We start from the raw sequence: 17,954 nt of genomic DNA on the forward strand, positions 1-17,954 counted from the left end.
TGGGGGACGGTGGGAGGTTTGGGGGGCGGGGGCCGTCCCCGCCATAATGGGCCTCCAGGTAAGCGGCAGCATCGCGTGCAGACTCAAGCCTTGCCCCCCCTCCCACCCCACGTATAATTGAATTCGCGTAAGTTAAATGCACGTATGATGCAACTGACCTGTACTATGATAATTTGGTTAAATTACACTGAACAACAAACAAAAAGAGGGCTGATTTTTAAATTTGTCCTACTGTAATAGTCGTATATTGCAGCAGCTCATGCTAAAATGAGGTATTCCCCTGAACTCCTACATATTTAGGACTTCCCAGTAGCATTGCCTCCAGCAAACATTAAATACAGAAGAATGACGCAATCTTTGTCAGACCTGAACTGTGTAGAAGGATAGGGGAAATACAAACAAATAATACTGGAGGGTCAGGAAAAACAGAGAACTGAGTGGGTGGAAGACAGAATACAGCAAGCAGTGACAAGGATAAATAGAGAGGTGAGATGGCTCACAAGGAAAATGAGGGAAGCATCGATAAAAACAGGGAGAGAGGTAAGAGGCTAGAAAATACCAATGAAAACAAGATGAGTGTTAGAGGAAAAGCTTCTAGACCTTGCCTAGATTAAGAAAATGAGGTTTTTAGATGCCAGTTTGTATAGGGGAAAACAGTGGTGCTTAAAGGATGGTATGTTACCTGGTCACGACTGATTCTAGGTTGATTCCAAAGAGTTAATCACAACAAGCTAACATCCTTTAAGGTATGAGATGATCAAATACAGTTTCTTAAATATAGTTTACAGGTAAAATGACATTTTGACAGCATCCTATATAGATTTTAGCATTGATTGGGCATGTCTACATGAGATGTTTATTGTGGAATAGGCTAATTAGCTCTGCAGTAAACACTTCACTGTCTACACATGCAGCCCTATTAGGCTGCAGGAAACTAATAAACTCTGCAGCAGCGTAGTACTTGTAAATAAAAGTATTATCCTGCAGTGGAGTTATTTATTTTGCAGCACTGCACACTGATGGGGCTGGCTGGGGCATGAGGGTGCTACTGTGTGGGTACTGTCTGCCGGTTATCCCCGCACAGCCAGCCCCTCTGCAGCATGTTGAGCCACGTTAGAGCAGCCCCAGGCTGGGAGGTTGACCACCTCCCAAACATCTAAAATAACATTTTAATTTTATTAAAAAAAATATTTTGACCTGATTTATGTGCGTTTGTGTAGTGTACAGAGAGATGACTGCATAATAAAATAACTTGAAATAAAGATTTACGATTGAAATTGTGTGTGGGGGTGTGTGTTTGTGTGGGGAGCTGTAGATGTGGGGTTTGTGGAAGGGTGTGGAGGAGTATATGGGGGTGTGTGGGTGTGTGGGGGGTATGGGGTCTGAGGGTTGTGCGTGGGGGGGTAGGGTTTGTGAAAGGATGGGGGGAGGTGGCCCCCAGATGCTTAACAGCAGGCAAGGGGCCCCCAGCAGAGTTCTGGCTGAGTTCCAGAGCTCCATGTGGTGGTATGGAATCAACCTGGCTTGGTCCATAGGCACACAGCTCCCAGATGGAGTGCCGGGAGCCACATGTGGTGGCACAGAGCCCACCCAGCCTGGCCCAGTGGCATGTGACCTCTGAAAGGCCACACCTCCCACTGGCTTTCAGAGAGGCAGCCACAGGCCAGTAATAATTGTCTTTTGGAGGGGCCCCACAGGCTGAATAGGATGGCCTGATGGGTCAGTTCCAGCCCGGTGGCTATATTTTTCCTGCCACTGGTTTAAAAACTTCATTGTTGGGTAAATGTCCTTTTTGCAGTTTCATCGTTTGATTTCTCAGAAAAAAACTTTTTGTTTCACCCTAAGAAAATCATCTCCTTACCAGACATAAACAGCACGTGTGTATATGCCTCTCTCACACAGCTGTCATTAAAAAATTCAGACCTAGGCTAGTCTTTCAAATGGACTATACCCATATACTTACTCCCATGATCATCATCTTATTTAGCACATTCATGTCCTCCTTTTCAGTCAGTTATTTCATCTCTTTAATTCTTATTACTGTTCAGATCCCTTCTGATTTGGTAGTATATTTTTCAAAATGCCATTTCAGAAATATACACACTATTCAGGTGCAGCTACAGATAAATGATTTTACCCTCCTTGGTCTATGATGTGATATTTGCACTGCAAGCTCATATTCAATTTGCTATCTACTATATCCCTTGGTCTTTGTGAGAATTTCTAGTTTCCTAGTATCTCCATCCTATTCAATATTTATGTTTATTTTCCCTTACATATACTAGCTGGCATATTTCCAGTTTGATTCTCATTTTTGCATTACTTGTCCATTGGCAGTAAGAAATAAATTACTATATTTTCTCTCCTATAATATGTACCCAAATATAATACACACTTTGTTTTAGGAAGGTGGAATGAAGGGGGAAAAAACCTTTTCCTTGCAAATACAAAGTAATTTAATATAACAACTTATAAAAAGCAGCAACCTTTACAAAGAACAAGTTATAAAATGCAAAAAAACCACACATGAGCTTTGTGCATCCCTCATCCCTCATTAAAATATTGTGGCATGTAGCCAGCAATGCAAAGGGTTGGGAGAGCCTATCACTGCTCCACTAACATCCTAGCAGCTGCTGGTATTTGACTGATAGCTACACACCACAATATTGCAATAAGGAATATGAGGCATTTGCAAAGCCCCTATGTGGTGCCCTGGGCAGAGTGAGAAGGGGGAGGGAAGTGGGGACTACATATTATGTGACTGCTGGAGGAAGAGTCTGCAGCAGCCTGGCCAAGAACAGATAGCTTGCTCTCTGACCCAGCCTGCTATGAGCTGGCTACAACTCCAGCTGGGGACAGATATACCTCAGCAGTCTTGCAGTGTGGGATCCCCCCCAGGGTGCCTATGGCTAGTCACCACTCCCCATCTTGGCTGGCAGCTAAATGGCATTGGTGTACTTCACCACAAATAATGTGCAACTAGATTTCTAGCAACTTGTGTTTTTTGGAAAAAAGGTGTGGGTTATATGCAAGAAAATATGATACACAAGGGATACATGCATTTTCATGCTACTCCAGAGCAAGAAACAACAAAGGGAGGGTGTGAAAAAACATGTCACAACTCCTTCAACCCCAAATGGAGAAAGGACTAACAACCAATTATTGTCAATATTAAATAATGGCATACGTCCTTCCATGTATTCCAGAACCCCCTGCTTTCTACAAAAGTCTGAGTCACTTATTTAATAGGTAAAGATCAGGTGATTCTTGACCTTTCTAATCAGAAGCTGAAGAAATCACTTATCTTTGTGCTGTTCACACATTGACTATAAGGCTTTAGTTCTCAAAGCTCCAGAATAAACATGAAATGCCAGCTTCATTGAGATCAATTGGAGAACCAAAAGATTAATGCTTTATGCTTCTATTCACAGGCTTATCTCTCTCTGCCATATCCAGAGTTAAATTTCAAGTTAAATTGTCTAATCAATTTTAAAGCAGCCATGATAGTGACTACTGCAGCTGAACCAAAATGCTAGCAATTGAGAAGCAAATAGATTTTTATTTATATACCCAGTCACACATAATTACATATGTACACACACACACACACACACACACACACACACACTTAATTCAGTATTCTCCCAGTTACATAAATGTTATCTATTGGTTACATAAATTAGCTGAATGAAAAATAAAGGAAATAGAGATGCTCCTATTGGCTGTTCATGGTTTTCACTTGCTGATAAATTACAGAACTTGGGAGTTGATAGGACCAAGCTAGAAACATAGATTTATAGATGCTAGGGTTGGAAGGGACCTCAAAAGATCATTGAGTCTGCCCCCCTGCCTAGCCCTGCCCATGCCTGCCTGCAATCGTCCCCTACCCTCCGGAGTGTGCACTTCATCCCACAATTTAGTATCATCCACAAACTTGGATAGAGTACACTTCATACCCACATCCAAGTCACTGATGAAGATATTAAAGAGTACAGGACCAAGGACCGAACTCTGCGAGACCTCACTACCCACATCCTTCCAGGTCAATACCGACCCATCTACTACCACTCTCTGGGTGTGATCACTAAGCCAATTTGCCATGCACCAATTTGCCACCCACCATAGATGATGATCATGTAATCATCTATGTCACAGCCTCTTAATTTATTTATGAGAATAGGATGAGATACCATATCAAAGGCCTTGCTAAAGTCCAAGAAAATGACATCCACCTCTGCTCCTGCATCTAAGCATTTTGTTACCCTGTCATAAAATGAAACCATATTGGTGAGGCATGATCTACCCACTACAAATCCATGCTGGTTTCCATGCTGCATTATTTTTCCTGCTGGATTCCCACAAATATGATTCTTCATAATCTTTTCAAAGACCTTTCCAAGGATGGAGGTGAGGCTGACTGGCCTATAATTACTCGGATCCTCCTTCCTCCCCTTCTTGAAAATAAGGAACAAATGGGCCCTTTTCCAGTCCTCTGGGACCTGACCTGAGCACCATGAGTACCCAAACAGCCATGCCAATGGTTCTGCTATGACACCAGCCAATGCCTTCAGTACCCTCGGATGCAGCTTACCTGGGCCTGCTGACTTGAACACATCCAGTCCATCCAAGTGACTCTGCACCAAGTCAGCGTTGACAGTTGGTAGGCTGCTGTCCCTATGATGAACCCATTAGGAGTCTTATCTTGAGCCCTGTTCAGGAACACTGAGGCAAAAAACTCACTGAATAGCACAGCTTTGTCCCTCCTCTCTGTCACTAATTGTTCCTCCTTGTTCAGTAGTGGTCCTATGCTGCCCTGCTCCTTTCTTTTACTCCCTACATACCTAAAAAAAAAAGACTTTTTGTTGTCTTAGAACATGTAGAAGAGGTATGGGATTTCTTCTGAATTTTTCTCATGCCTTGGGAAACAAACAACTGAGCCATTGCAGGCATGTGGCTGCAATTCCAGAATCAAAAGTGAATGTCTGTTCATTTGATTATTGGTTCAATTTATGCAATTTAGATTAACCTGCGAAGATTGAATCAATTCAGCCTGTGACATTTTGACTGTCTATACTTACCCCAGCTATCCATCCCTCCTTAAACTAAGCTGCTTAAACCTGAACCAGGCCCAGCAAACATTTGTTCACACCCTTAAAGTGTATGGAAATGCAGATCAGACACAAACTAATTTTATATTGAATAACCTAAGCCCTATGAATGCTTGCATATCAGGGCATTTAGATCACCCTAAACTTGGTAAACATGCCCTCTGTGGGAAGTCAACAAACAGTGGGCAGTCTGGATTACCAGTCTTTGCTAGGTGAGCATTGCAATGTATATATGGATATATTTATGTCTATGCATCATCTTACTATCTTTGCATCCTAGAGCTTTACTGCAAATTAGGTGTTCCACCTAAGGGACAGAACATCCTTTTTATTTAACATGGTCTCCTGGAAGGCAGCAGACCTCTTGAGTGAAGGGGTTTGAATGACAAATGGCACCTTCTGTTCCCTGCAGCAAACAGTCTCCCACCACAATCACTCTTCGTTGCTTCCTTGGTGGGCACGGGCAGTTGGTGCCACCTTAGTCGGGGAGCATGTACCCTCAGTGCAACCAGTCAGAGACTGGGGAGGGGGGTGCAAAATTTACCAACTGGTGAGTGTTCACACTGCTCCTGAAAGTGGCCGGCACTCGCAGGGGCCACCGGCACTCCCGCCTCCCCCCGCCCCCCAATTGCCTGATCAGGGAGCGCAGCCTGACAGGGGGTGCACCGGCACTTTCAAGGGGTGCATGTGCACCCCCTGCACCCCTATGCATTGCCACTGTTGGTGGGGGTTGCTGTTCCTATCTTGTCTTTGGTGCAGAGAATGCGGTTGCCTCATCCGTCAAGGGTACGAGGGCTACGTAGTCGTTGTGCAGGGCTATTAGTGAAGCAACTGATGCACATCGTGGTTTTGGGCCTGATGCAACCAGTTACCATGCACCATCAATTGGGGCATCTTACTCAAGCCAACTCTTCTGCCTGGTCTCCATGGCATCCTTCTCCAGGTGTAGGGCCTGGCAGTAAGTGTCAATATCTGCCTCGTGTTCCCTGATGATTTGCAGTCTGCTCACATCTTACTGGAGCTCCCTCACCCAGCCCTCCAGAGTCTCGACCAGTGAGCATATCCCACAAGTGGGAGTACTTGAACCCCAGATCCCCGCCTCCAGCAGACGTGCCAGGCAGCCTCCGCAGCCCTGGAAACGAGGGTTCCATCTATGTGGAGGCTGGGATCATGGGTTTCATATGGGTAGAGACCTCTGAGGTACCAAGTGGGAGTGGTCCATCCAGATCAGGGAGCCTAGGGGTGCAGCACGTGCTCATCACCATGTTGCAGGGTGGTTCTTGTTCACTAAGCTCCTTAGTTTGTTTGAGTAGGAGACCAGGTGGGTGTAATTATCCCCCCGTGGTCCTCACCAGTAGCTGTTGCTGTTGTTGCAGTCTGGTAGACAGGCTCAAGGAGTTGGGGTGCAACTTGGGACTGAGAATGCCTGCTGGTGGCCTCATCGTGCACCCTCCTGTGCGAACTCCCACACTAACTCATGCCCTAGGCCCAGAGTATGCCTGTTTGAGTGCTCTGTTTGCACAGCTCCCTGGGGACTAGGCTAAGTATGAGTTGGGAGGGGCATGACCCTCCTCAGCTCTGCTCAGCTGCCCCTTCTAGCTAATGTCCATCCAACACAGGCCCCACTTACCTCCTGGCTCCATAGTGGGGGTCAGGTAGGGGTCTGCCCGAGAGGTTCACGGGAGATCTTCACTTACGGGCACAATGGGCTTGCACCTGTGTGTCTTCCACCAAGAGCTGATCCCAACTAAAGAAAAACTTTGGTTGAGACCTTTAAAAGTCTGAAATCTTATGGCTCGTAGAGAGTCTTGTGAGATCACATGGTATACGAGATTACAGTATGCCACTTGTAGGGCCCAGCTACCTTTTTATTATTCACCCATATATAATTACACTTAAAAGCACTCTAGGTGTATACATCATGTGACAGAATAGTAATTGGCATAATTTCCGATTTATTCACTACCATATTTTAAAAGCGGACAACAAACAAATATGGAGCACATGATTGTCAGGTTTGACCTAGAAACCACTATACAAAGCCCAAGCAAAAGTTTCTGTTATGTAACTAATGCCCATCTGCAATGATAAGGAGGAGACAGTCTTAGATAAAGGAGGCTTGAAAACAAAAGCAGAATCAGAGGACTAGGGCAAAGAGCTAATTTAAATATTAAAAGTCACACCCCTAGGTAGGGAGAAAGTATGCTAATGAAACATACATGTATGTAAATGAGATACATAGCTAAAACACAGGTATAGAGACATGCTCAGTAAAGAACTCCTTGCGTCACTCCTTTATAACCAATTAGCAAACAAGAATGCTTATGAAGGTCCAATACTCCTGTATAAAAGATGCTTAGAATTAAGAATCTGTGTGCTTGTTATGTGAAATTATTCCGCTTGCACCTTGTATTGCTAGCAATAAATCTTCTTTATACTTTCACCCCTGGTATCTTTATTGGCTTTTGCATACCAGGCATGATCCCAGACTTGAGCTGGGGCTCAACATGATGATCAGGAATTATATTTCCTTTTTCTGCCCCAGTCTACCTGCCTCTCCCTCCCATTCTGCTTATGCCACAGTCTGCTTATTTGCATAATTTTGTTGGAAAAAGGATGATGCAGATAACAGGAAGTTGCTGTGCAGTACTTTTCAATTATTCCATATACCCATTCAGGCAGAAATTACAATAAAGATAAAATTATCAGCTCTCAGATCCAGAAAACTGATTTTCTTAAAGGATTCTTACTACACTCAAGAGTAAGAATCTAAAATGAACTTCCCAACTTATTGTGAAAGTTATTTTATCAGGAACATAAAAGAAGAGGACTTGAGATATGTTATTTCCCTTAGTACACGAGGTAGATAAAATTACTGCCACAGAGACTGCCTGCTTTATCATGAAAGCCTGTTTTCCTGCCTTTCTTTTTATCATCCATTGTGATATTTGAAGAGATGTTTTCAAAGTCCCCAAAATCTGACCTCTGAGAAGACAGAAAAGTGGTATCTTATTGCTGGTCAAAAGGATTAACATAAAACAACAGAGGAAAGCCACAATTTAGTTTTTAGAAAAATTTGCTATTTAATTCTATGTCAAAATTACGGTAAGAGGGTCTTAAGGTCACAAGGACATACTCATAAAAATCTGAGAATGGCGGCAAAGTGACAGGAAAGGGTAAGTAAAGGTTGGATGCGTTAAAGAAGGTTATGTTAATTATGTGATTCAGTATCATACTTTGTCCTGTACAATCTGAAGTTGATAGGGCTCTGTGGAGACAAAGGGTGTGTAAGTGCATGTTAAATGATCAGGACTATTGGTTTCATCTGAGGAAAGCATAACTGTGTGCTTAACTTTATATATGAATTTAAATCCTATGGCAGTTCAGTGTTCTATGTAGTATTCTGCATATGAAAAAAATAGATTTCCAAGGAGAACATACAGGAGGCAAGGGGGTGTTTATGGTATCTTTTATTAGACCAACGGTATAGTTGGGAGAGAGATTTGACATGCCTGTAGGACATGCACATACAAAACCTCAAATTTGGTGAAAGCTAATTTCATTAAAATACTAGCTCAATGGTATTTTTTCCAATGGTTGTTTCTATTGCCCCTTCTACATGTTCATTTAATGATGTGATGGGATTTGATCCTGGATTCTAACACCTTTACCTCCTGCCATGCTATATGTATTGCCCATCTGGCCTGCAGGGCAAAAAGGTTGGGCACCACTATGTTATATGTAGAACACTTCTATGATTTGTTCTCCGTTTGATGGTGCCTTAAATTGAGTGCATGTGCAGCACCTTTCCCATTTATACTGCAGTTAACAAGTTAATCAGGACATAACTGTAATGTGGAGAGGGGCTTATGTTACATTTCAATTTTTTGCCCTGATTCATAATAGAATTACATTTATTAATGCTCCTCCTCAGACTAAAAAATGAATGACCATCTTTTGCACAGCCCTCCCAAAATCCTGACAAAAGAACTCCTAATAAAGATCAAACTCACTAAGCTTATTTTTTATATCGGCATCTTTATAAAAACCAATTTCTATATTACATAAAAATGCCTAGCTGTATAAATCCTGCTAGAAGGATAAACCTTTCTGAAGCTTTTTGTCTAATATTTATGTCTAATATCTCTTTATGTCTAATATTGCCATGGTACTTTCTCCATTACAATAAGTCTTAAATTTTAAAAATAGTTTTAATGATATGCAATATATTTAATGAATAGATATGGAACATTCACACACATTTATACTCTTCTGTTACCTGTTTTAACTAAAAGCTCAGTTTTGTTCTCATTTACCAGGCAAATCTTTTTAGCGAATTACGCTCAAATCTACATTTCCCCTTTGGTGCAAATATAATTTCAAAAACACTAATGGAAATTATACACCCTTAGAGATAACGGACCCCTATAATAATATTGTGTGAAACTTTCAGATAATCTTCTGAAAAGTCTTCGAGCCCTTATGCAAGGGGAGCATCATTTAGGGGAAATAGAAGTTATATTTATGTTATGAGAGGTGACAAACCTTTTTGTTTCTGTATTAAATACACTTTTTGCATTAAACACTAATCTTGGAGGGCTTACACCTGTCAACATATCTTATGTGGCATTGTAACTAATTTCACAAGTACTCCCATTACCATTAGAAAGACCAACTACAGACAGAGGCTTTAGTCTCAGGAAGTCCAATCCCCATTCCCAATGCAGAAAATATAATTAATTATACTTTTTACTATACACCTACATTTCAATATTTTCATCAATGATCCAGAAGATGGGATCTAGAAGTACTAGATACACTAGAGGGTAGGGCTAAGATTCAGAAAGACCTAGACAAATTGGGGGGTTGGACCAAAAGAAATAGCATGAAGTTCAATAAAGACAAGTGATAACAGCCTTTAACTACCTGAAGGGTGGTTACAAAGAAGATGGAGCTAGACTGTTCTCAGTGGTGACAGATCATAGTATAAGGAACAATCTTCTCAAGTTGCAGCAAGGGAAGTTTAGGTTAGATGTTAGGAAAATCTTTCTTACTAGGAGGTTAGTAAAGCACTGGAACAGGCTACCCAGAAGATGGTGGAATCTCCATCCTTAGAGGTTTTTAAGGCCTGGCTAAACACAACCTTGGCTGAAATGATCTAGTAAGGGATAGTGCTGTTTTGAGCAGGGGGTTGGATTAGATGACCTCTTGAGTTGTGTTCCAACCCTAATTTTCTGTGATTTCAAATATGAGGTGTTATCCTACATACTACTAATACATCTCTTTATTAAATTATATTTCTATCTAGACAATTCACTTAAACAATTATCTTTGATAATTTTGACATTCTCTATAAAGAGAAAGCACAAGGAAAACAGAAAAAATAAGGCATATATTAGAACACAGCAGATTTTTATTCTCGAAATAACTGGTTTATTAGCATAAAGCAAATTCAGTGATGTTACTAAGATAGTAGACAATATATAGGTCTAAAAAATTATTATAATGCAGAACATATTTAGAATAGGCTTTGGATTAATAAGAAATTGTCTCTCTCATTTTCATCTACCTTTTTATTAAAGCATAAATACAAGTATTAGAGATTTTTTTCTAAAAACATCTAAGTATTATAGGAGCTGAAGTCAAAAGTGATTTAGGTACTTCGGAGTCTTCTTGAAAATAAATAGGAAACTGACTCTACTCAGTTGCTCTGGTAAGGTTGAATGCTAGATATCTACTAATATTTGTGACTTCCGGTGAATCATAGGTGCAAAATTATGTTAAAAAGAAGGACTAAAATTAAACCTAAATGAAAATTGGTTCAGCAAATTATTGTGCATTAAAGAAATGGTGACTAAAACCCTGAACTTGACCCACAGATATCAATTCCAATTGGGTGTTCTGAAACACTTAAAAAGATTTTAGCTTTAAAATCTTTTTTCAATAAAGTGCAGAGGCATTTAAATGCAAAACAAAGCCTTGAGAACATGAACAGTATTTGTATGAACTTAGTTCACTGTGTAATAAATACTAAAATCACAATTCAAACAAGTCTCTGCCACTATTTCTTAAGCTTTTGAAAATTTCCTCCTCACCCCATATCTAATATATTTTAGGAGACAAATATTCTGACAATGCAATCAGCTTGTCCATGAAACCACATCTGTTTTACCAGCATGCATTTTCTTTTGTTTTTTCCCCTTAGTTTTTCGGTTGTTATTGTTGTCTTATGAATTTAATGAGGACACTATACTATGCGTGCATGCACACACACACATGCGCACAATCAATTCTTTTCTTCTGTGCTATAAAGTTAGGGGGAAAACTTTCAAAAAGAAAAGGAGAAATTTAAATGTGAAACAGGACATATATCTAGAACCCTGAGAATAATTTAATGGATACATCATTCTTCACTAAGGTCTATAACATAACGAAAAGAAAATTAAGCCTAAATAATACAACACCTACTCTTTTATCCCTGAGTTAGGGAGAAAAAAGGCTTGCATCCATGACATTGAAGCTTACACCGGTTTTGTGAACAGTTGTCAACTACGAAGTGAATATACTTGATGGATGTTAAAGAACAGGTATGATGGTATCTGATGTGGGATCACAACACTTGCACTTTCTGCCTTGCCACACATACATGCATGGCAGGAGACACGATTATAGTAATCTACATCAGATCCCGTCAGAACTTGGACTTGACTTGATAGTGGAATTCTAATGTATTTAAATAACCATATAATTAATTTCATTAAAAAAATCCTTTAAAATAGGATAAAAGAGGGTTTATCATATTGCCGGTGCAGGGGGAGCCTGATCCTGGGTTCCCCCTGTACTAACAAGTACCAAACTTGGTTAGCAGCTGGGGAGTGCACCAGGCGCTCATGTGGCTTACAGCTCAGTCAGTTGATTTGAGACTGCAGTGTCCTCCCCTTGCTGGGAACTCTGGTTAGCTGAACAGCTCCAGTGTGCTCAGAAGTTTGGCACTGGCCATACATTCAATTAAAAGCATGATAGAAACTAGTCACAAAGTTACTATGAATATTTTGTATAATAACTTTGTGGCTTATTCCTCATTTTATCACACCATTAATTGATCAGATCGCTATCTAAAGTATAACGTCTGACAGGGGCCTCAGAGGCATAGCCAGGTATTGCAGCACCCTGGGGAGAGAGTGTTGGGCGTACTGTGCTGAGTGCCAGAGATCGGGGGGTAGGGGAAAGTCTTACCTGCTAGGCTTGGACTCATTGCACCCTGGGTGCTGCTGATGAGACGTGCTTCAAAGGCCAAAGAAAACTGCTTTACATGTTGACAAGCAGCATGCAGATATACTGAGATTCTTCCTAATTTACGTCTCACTCTTGTAAGGCCCCATATCAAGGTTGAAGAGGTCATGCTTGGAGCTCCTATTGTAAGGCAACAGTTCTTGCTAATATGTTCACATTAATTACCAGGCATGAGCAGATGCAAGATTTACTAAAAGGGAGTGTGGTACACTGCTTTTCAGACCATGATGGGATATGGAAGCACCCAAGAAGTGGGAAGGACCCGCTCCTGCTGCCACTGTCCCTGGGTGACCTGTGGGTGGGGTGGCCCAGAGCTACTCCTGCTGTGCTCCAGCCAGAGTCTACAGGAAGTGGATGTGTGGGGTGCTGGCTCAGCCAGGGCAGCAATGGCAGCAGTTTCCTGCCTCCACCCCCTGATCCCTGCACACCCACTCTCCCCTTGATGTCTCCTGCTGGGTGGGAACAGGAGCTGGAAGGAGAAATTTGCATGCTACTGTCCCCAGCTGAGCCCAGCCCCCACACAGTTGCACCTGATGAAGGAGAGTGCAAAAGTAGCTCTGGGGCTCCCCCTATGCCTCTATCAGCTTGGGGCAACACTGGAAGGGGAGTGCAAACATACTGCCGCATACTCTCTGGATCTGCCTCTGCCCAGACAGCTTATACTTGAGAGCAGTATGCACTCCAACTGCAAACACAATGCTGTTTTGGATAACACTTCCTAGGTGATTTGAGATTGGAAAAGGACCATCTATGTCTAGCTTGGAACTTCTATACTAACACATTATAGCGACAAAGTGCTCCTAGTATAGACAGCTCATCCTGGCAAAGAAATGTTTTCACCAGTATAGCCTAGTTCACTCCACATCCTCAAGCACAGCAAACTCAAGCACTGCAAAAATGCTATTCCATCTATCCCGGAAACTTTTGCTGGCGCAGCTATGTCAGTCAGGCATCACATTTTTCCATAACCCTTACCAACACAGTTTGGCTTAGAGCATTGTGTAGTATAGACCTAGCCATGGATTCAAAGCTAGGTCTGTTTCATAATAGTCCACAACCATAGATCACCTCAATAACCTCTTCTAATGAAAGTAATATTTGCATTCTACTTAGTGAAGCAAGATGACACTGCAGTAAGTAGCTCTTCCCAGCATATGCTGACTGCAACATACATTTTTAAAACAAGCCTTAATTAAAATTGGAATGTTTGAGCTGCTAAAAGGTAGCTAAAGTGGTATGAGATGTTGGCTTATGAGGCTGTAAACCTTCTTTTATCCTATTTTAAAGGAATTTTTAAATGAAATTAATTATAGTATATGTTTATTTAAAAACATTAGAATTCCACTATCAAGTCCAAGTCCTGACAGCCCATTGGGCTTGTGTGGTTTTAGGCATATAAGCTTCTGCAGACAACCTACAGAAGGGAGCAATGTAGCTGGCATCACAACTGTCCACCTTTGACTTCCTAGCCCAAATAACCTGGTACCCATTTACAGCTGCGGAAACCAGAGACAGCCTTTGGCATGAGTGTAGGATTTCACATTATGCCTTTGGAGCAATAATGAGACATCATGACTTCTCTGTCACTGTGTTCCAGAATTCCACTATTACTCATCCTAAAACTGGAAAACCTATGGCATATTAATGAATGTGGCAAATTAGCAAACAAAAAAGAAGTACTACTGTATTTAAAAAGCATGGATTATGTATCACTACATGAACTTTATTAATTTATTTAGCAATTGAAATTTAAATAGTAATGATAATATGTTGTTACATGCTAGTAAGTACTGTGATATACCTTTTTGAAGTAGAGTGTCTTATTACTACAAGACTCTATTACATCGCCATAATATTACATATTTACTAAAAGTAAAGATGGGTATTTTTCTGTGGGTAGGTTCTCAACACTGGATAAGTGAAGATTGTAAAAATGTAAAAGTATTTTGTATTCCTTATCATGTAAATTTTCAGATTGCTATGATAAATAAATGGGTACCACTGATTTTTAAGACTATACCTGAAAAATGAATAATAGAATAAAAATTATCTAATAGGTTCAGGCACCGACAGTATCACCCTGGGCAAGTCACATGTGGCCAGACTCTGATCTCTGTTTATTGGTCTCAAATAACTGCACCAAAATTTTAAATTTAAGTTAATGTGTCTGAGATCAGTGTGACATTTAGTTTTCTTCTGCTTGTAAAACTTAACTTTATATTACAAAAGTATGCAATCATTTAGACACGAGTTATATTTAATTTACTCATCAGTAGACACATACAAGTCCATTAACAAAGAGCTTAAACTGGACTACTCTTGCAAACCACATCCTCTTTCATTTTACTTAATGTTCCTACAAACTTAACACAAATAGTAGCTTGTATAACTTTATTTGCCAAATGGTGAACCCTATTTCTCACTCTGGCCATGTCGTCAGTTGGGGGGGGAGCAAGAACAAGGTGTGTTCTTAACTTGAGTTAGCTAATATGAGCTAAAGTCCTAGTGAAGAAAGGTGGTTGTAATTTTCTCAGGAATTAGTTGAATAGACATATTCCATGTAGATTTAACTCAGCTTCAAAACTTGTTTGAAAACTACAACTGGCCTGACTTCACAAGGATTTTAATTCAGGTTAAAACACTCCCTTTTTTACCACAAAATCAAAATGGAGAGAAGAGTGTGCCACTCAGAAGGCAGCAGGGTAAAGGTGTTTTGAGCTGGTAAGAGCAAAACTATGATGACCTATCACTTGGGAGAATATAACTACTATTTGAGTCAGCTTCTATAGCTTATAGGATCCATTGATCCTTTGCAGCCTTAATTTCAACACATCCATAACTGCTATGCCCAGGCATGTGCACCCAAGCTTCTTGTAAGGAAAGGCTTCTGGTCTTCATCAGTGATTTCCATTGCTTTATCAGCTTGAATACTGTAATTTGAAAGGCATCATGCAGACCAAATATGGGCAGCAGGGTTTTCATCTTGCACCCAGGGTCAAACCAATGACCAAATTTGGGGGCAATCAGGAATTTTCCCACCAGTCTTAATGGAAGGATCATTGGGAGGTATTTTGCTTTCTTTTGTGGCATTGGGTATGGTCCACTTTCTGGGATCATCAGAGCATATTTAACGTAACAGTATCCCTGCCACTGCAGTAGCCTTGATACTGGTTGTGTTCCACTCTCTCCTACATTTTTTTCTGTCACAGTTAGTAGGTTTTGGTTTTATTTTCTATGCAGGTGCTTTGTGGCTGTGGGGTGTGAGCAGGGCCACAGGACCAGATGTGATGCTCAGGAGGTCTGTTGTGTGTGAGCAGGGCCAAAGGACCAGATGTGATGCTCAGGAGGTCTGTTCCAATTCTGTGTTTCTATGAGCCATTTTGTTTCCCTTGGATAAATAGACTACTTTAAAATTATTCATGGGAAGTTTTGTGTTACAAGTTTTTAATTTCTGTTCTTTAAAACCACCATTGATAGTACTTTCCAATTCACGTTTCCTACTATGAAAATGACATACATTAAAATATACAAGAATAGTAGAATGCTGTGTAAAGATTTAGGTTCTTGCTCTTTCATCTCAACCAGAATATACTGACATTAGGGCTAATAGCCTCAGGGTGCTGTTAAACATTACAATTTGCACGTGCCAATTGTATGGAAAGTTATGTGGTATTAAAGTTAGAACAGTGAGCAGTTGCATGTTAAGGGTCAATACCCTTTCCAGTGTGCACAGTTCTGAATTGCTCTTGGAGGCATGATGAGCAGGGATGTGGCTAGGACCAACCAAGTGCACCCCATGTTTTCCCAGCTCTCTGAATATAACGGCTAATTCTGGGCTGCATTTAACCAGCATTAAATAAGGTATTGTAGGTCACACAAGCACAGAAGGCCATGTATGCTGGCAACATAATGGGCCTATGTACTATATCCAGTGAACTGCCAAAGAGAAAAAAACATCTAGACATGTAAGGAGTTCCATATTCCAGATCTCCACCACACAATATGCTAGACATCCTCAGCTTTGGAGGACCCCCCACTGCAACCCCCAAGCAGCACAAACAGGACTTAAACCTAACTTAATCAGACATCTCAGCATTCCCCCACTACAGGCACATCCTAGCTATGCTACTCTATCTCACTTATAAACTAGCTCTTTCACATTATCCTTGAGTGTAGGTAGTTCTTATTTATGCTGAGGATGACCTTTTGCTTAGTTCATTTTGCTTTCTTACCCAAGCAAGAAAGGATTAGGACTCAGAGTGACCTAGAGAAATTGGAGAACTGGACCAAAGGAAATCTCATGAGGTTCAACAAGGACAAATGCAAAATTAGGACAGAAGAACGCATCGGTACAGACTGGAGACCAACTAGCTAAGTAGCTGCTCTGTAGAAAAAGACTTGGGGGTTACAGTGGCAATAAGATGAATATGGAGCCGTCAATGTGCCCTTGCTGTGAAGGACAATGGCACATTGGGCTGCATTAGTAGGAGTGTTGCCAGCAGATTGAGGGAAGTGATCATTCCCCTCTCTTCAGCGCTGTTGAGGCCACATCTGGAGTACTGTGTCCAATTTTGGGCCCTCCACTACAGAATGGATGTGGACAAATTGGAGTGAGAGCAGTGGAGGGCAACAAAAATGGTGAGCGGGCTGGGGCACATGATTTATGAGGAGGTTTAGGGAACTGAGCTTATTTAGTTTATAAAGGAGAAGACTGAGAGGGGATTTAATAGCAGCCTTCAACTACCTGAAGGGAGGTTCAAAAGATGATGGGCTAGACTGTTGTCAAATAGAATTTTGAGTTCTATCTCTAAGTGTATCATATTACCAAGCAAGGATATAATAGGGACTCTTTATACAACTCTGGTGTGTTATATATTAAATGTTTCATTCAATTCTTTGTTAGGGTGACTGTATTTGAATCTTGGGGAGTGTGGCAGCGCACTGGGTGTGCCTGCCACTTTAAGGGCCTGGAGCTGGCAGCCTCCAGGTACCTGATTAGGGCAGCCATTTTAGAGGCAAGGCCAGCCTATATAAGCAGGGCAGTTTGGCTGCTGGAGGCCAGGCAGCAACATTGCTTGGCTGGAGGGCTGCTGAGAACAACCCGGAGGTAAGGGGGAGCTGCAAGGGGATGGTAAGGAGGCTCCTGGTCCTGGGCATGACCTGAAACTGCACCCTGCTGGGAGTGGGTGGCCTGGTGGGGCTCTCAGTGGTGTGGGAGCCCCCAGGAAATGCCAGGTCAGTTATCACCCTGGTGAAAGGCGGGTCAGGGCGCCATAATCCCTAGCTCTCACCACCCCCAGGTGGGTTACCCTTGTGTTGTTGGGGGGCCCAGAGGGCCAGTGTTGTGAGGGGCCCAGAGAGGGCGGACCCCGAGAGCGTGATTGAGTACAGGGCGTGGTGCTGCGGTTGCCCCTAGGAGAAAGGGTGTAGTGGCATGGTGAGGCCTGAGGATGCGAGTGAGTGGCTAGAGACCCAGCCCGAAGGGGAGAGTACCCTCGACTGGCCCAAGCTGGGGCCAGGACTATGGGAGTCAAAAGGGCCAGGGGCCCACCG

At 41.8% G+C, this 17,954-nt stretch overlaps 1 protein-coding gene across 1 annotated transcript in view; it reads right to left on the reverse strand.

Moving 5' to 3' along the window:
• The window catches only part of LOC102383380 (phytanoyl-CoA hydroxylase-interacting protein-like), a 96,417-nt gene that overhangs the window by 22,013 nt on the left and 56,450 nt on the right, over nucleotides 1–17,954 (reverse strand). The window lies entirely within an intron of this gene.

The sequence above is a fragment of the Alligator sinensis genome, unplaced genomic scaffold (genome assembly GCF_000455745.1).
Source record: "Alligator sinensis unplaced genomic scaffold, ASM45574v1 scaffold176_1, whole genome shotgun sequence".
Taxonomy (NCBI): Eukaryota; Metazoa; Chordata; order Crocodylia; family Alligatoridae; genus Alligator; species Alligator sinensis.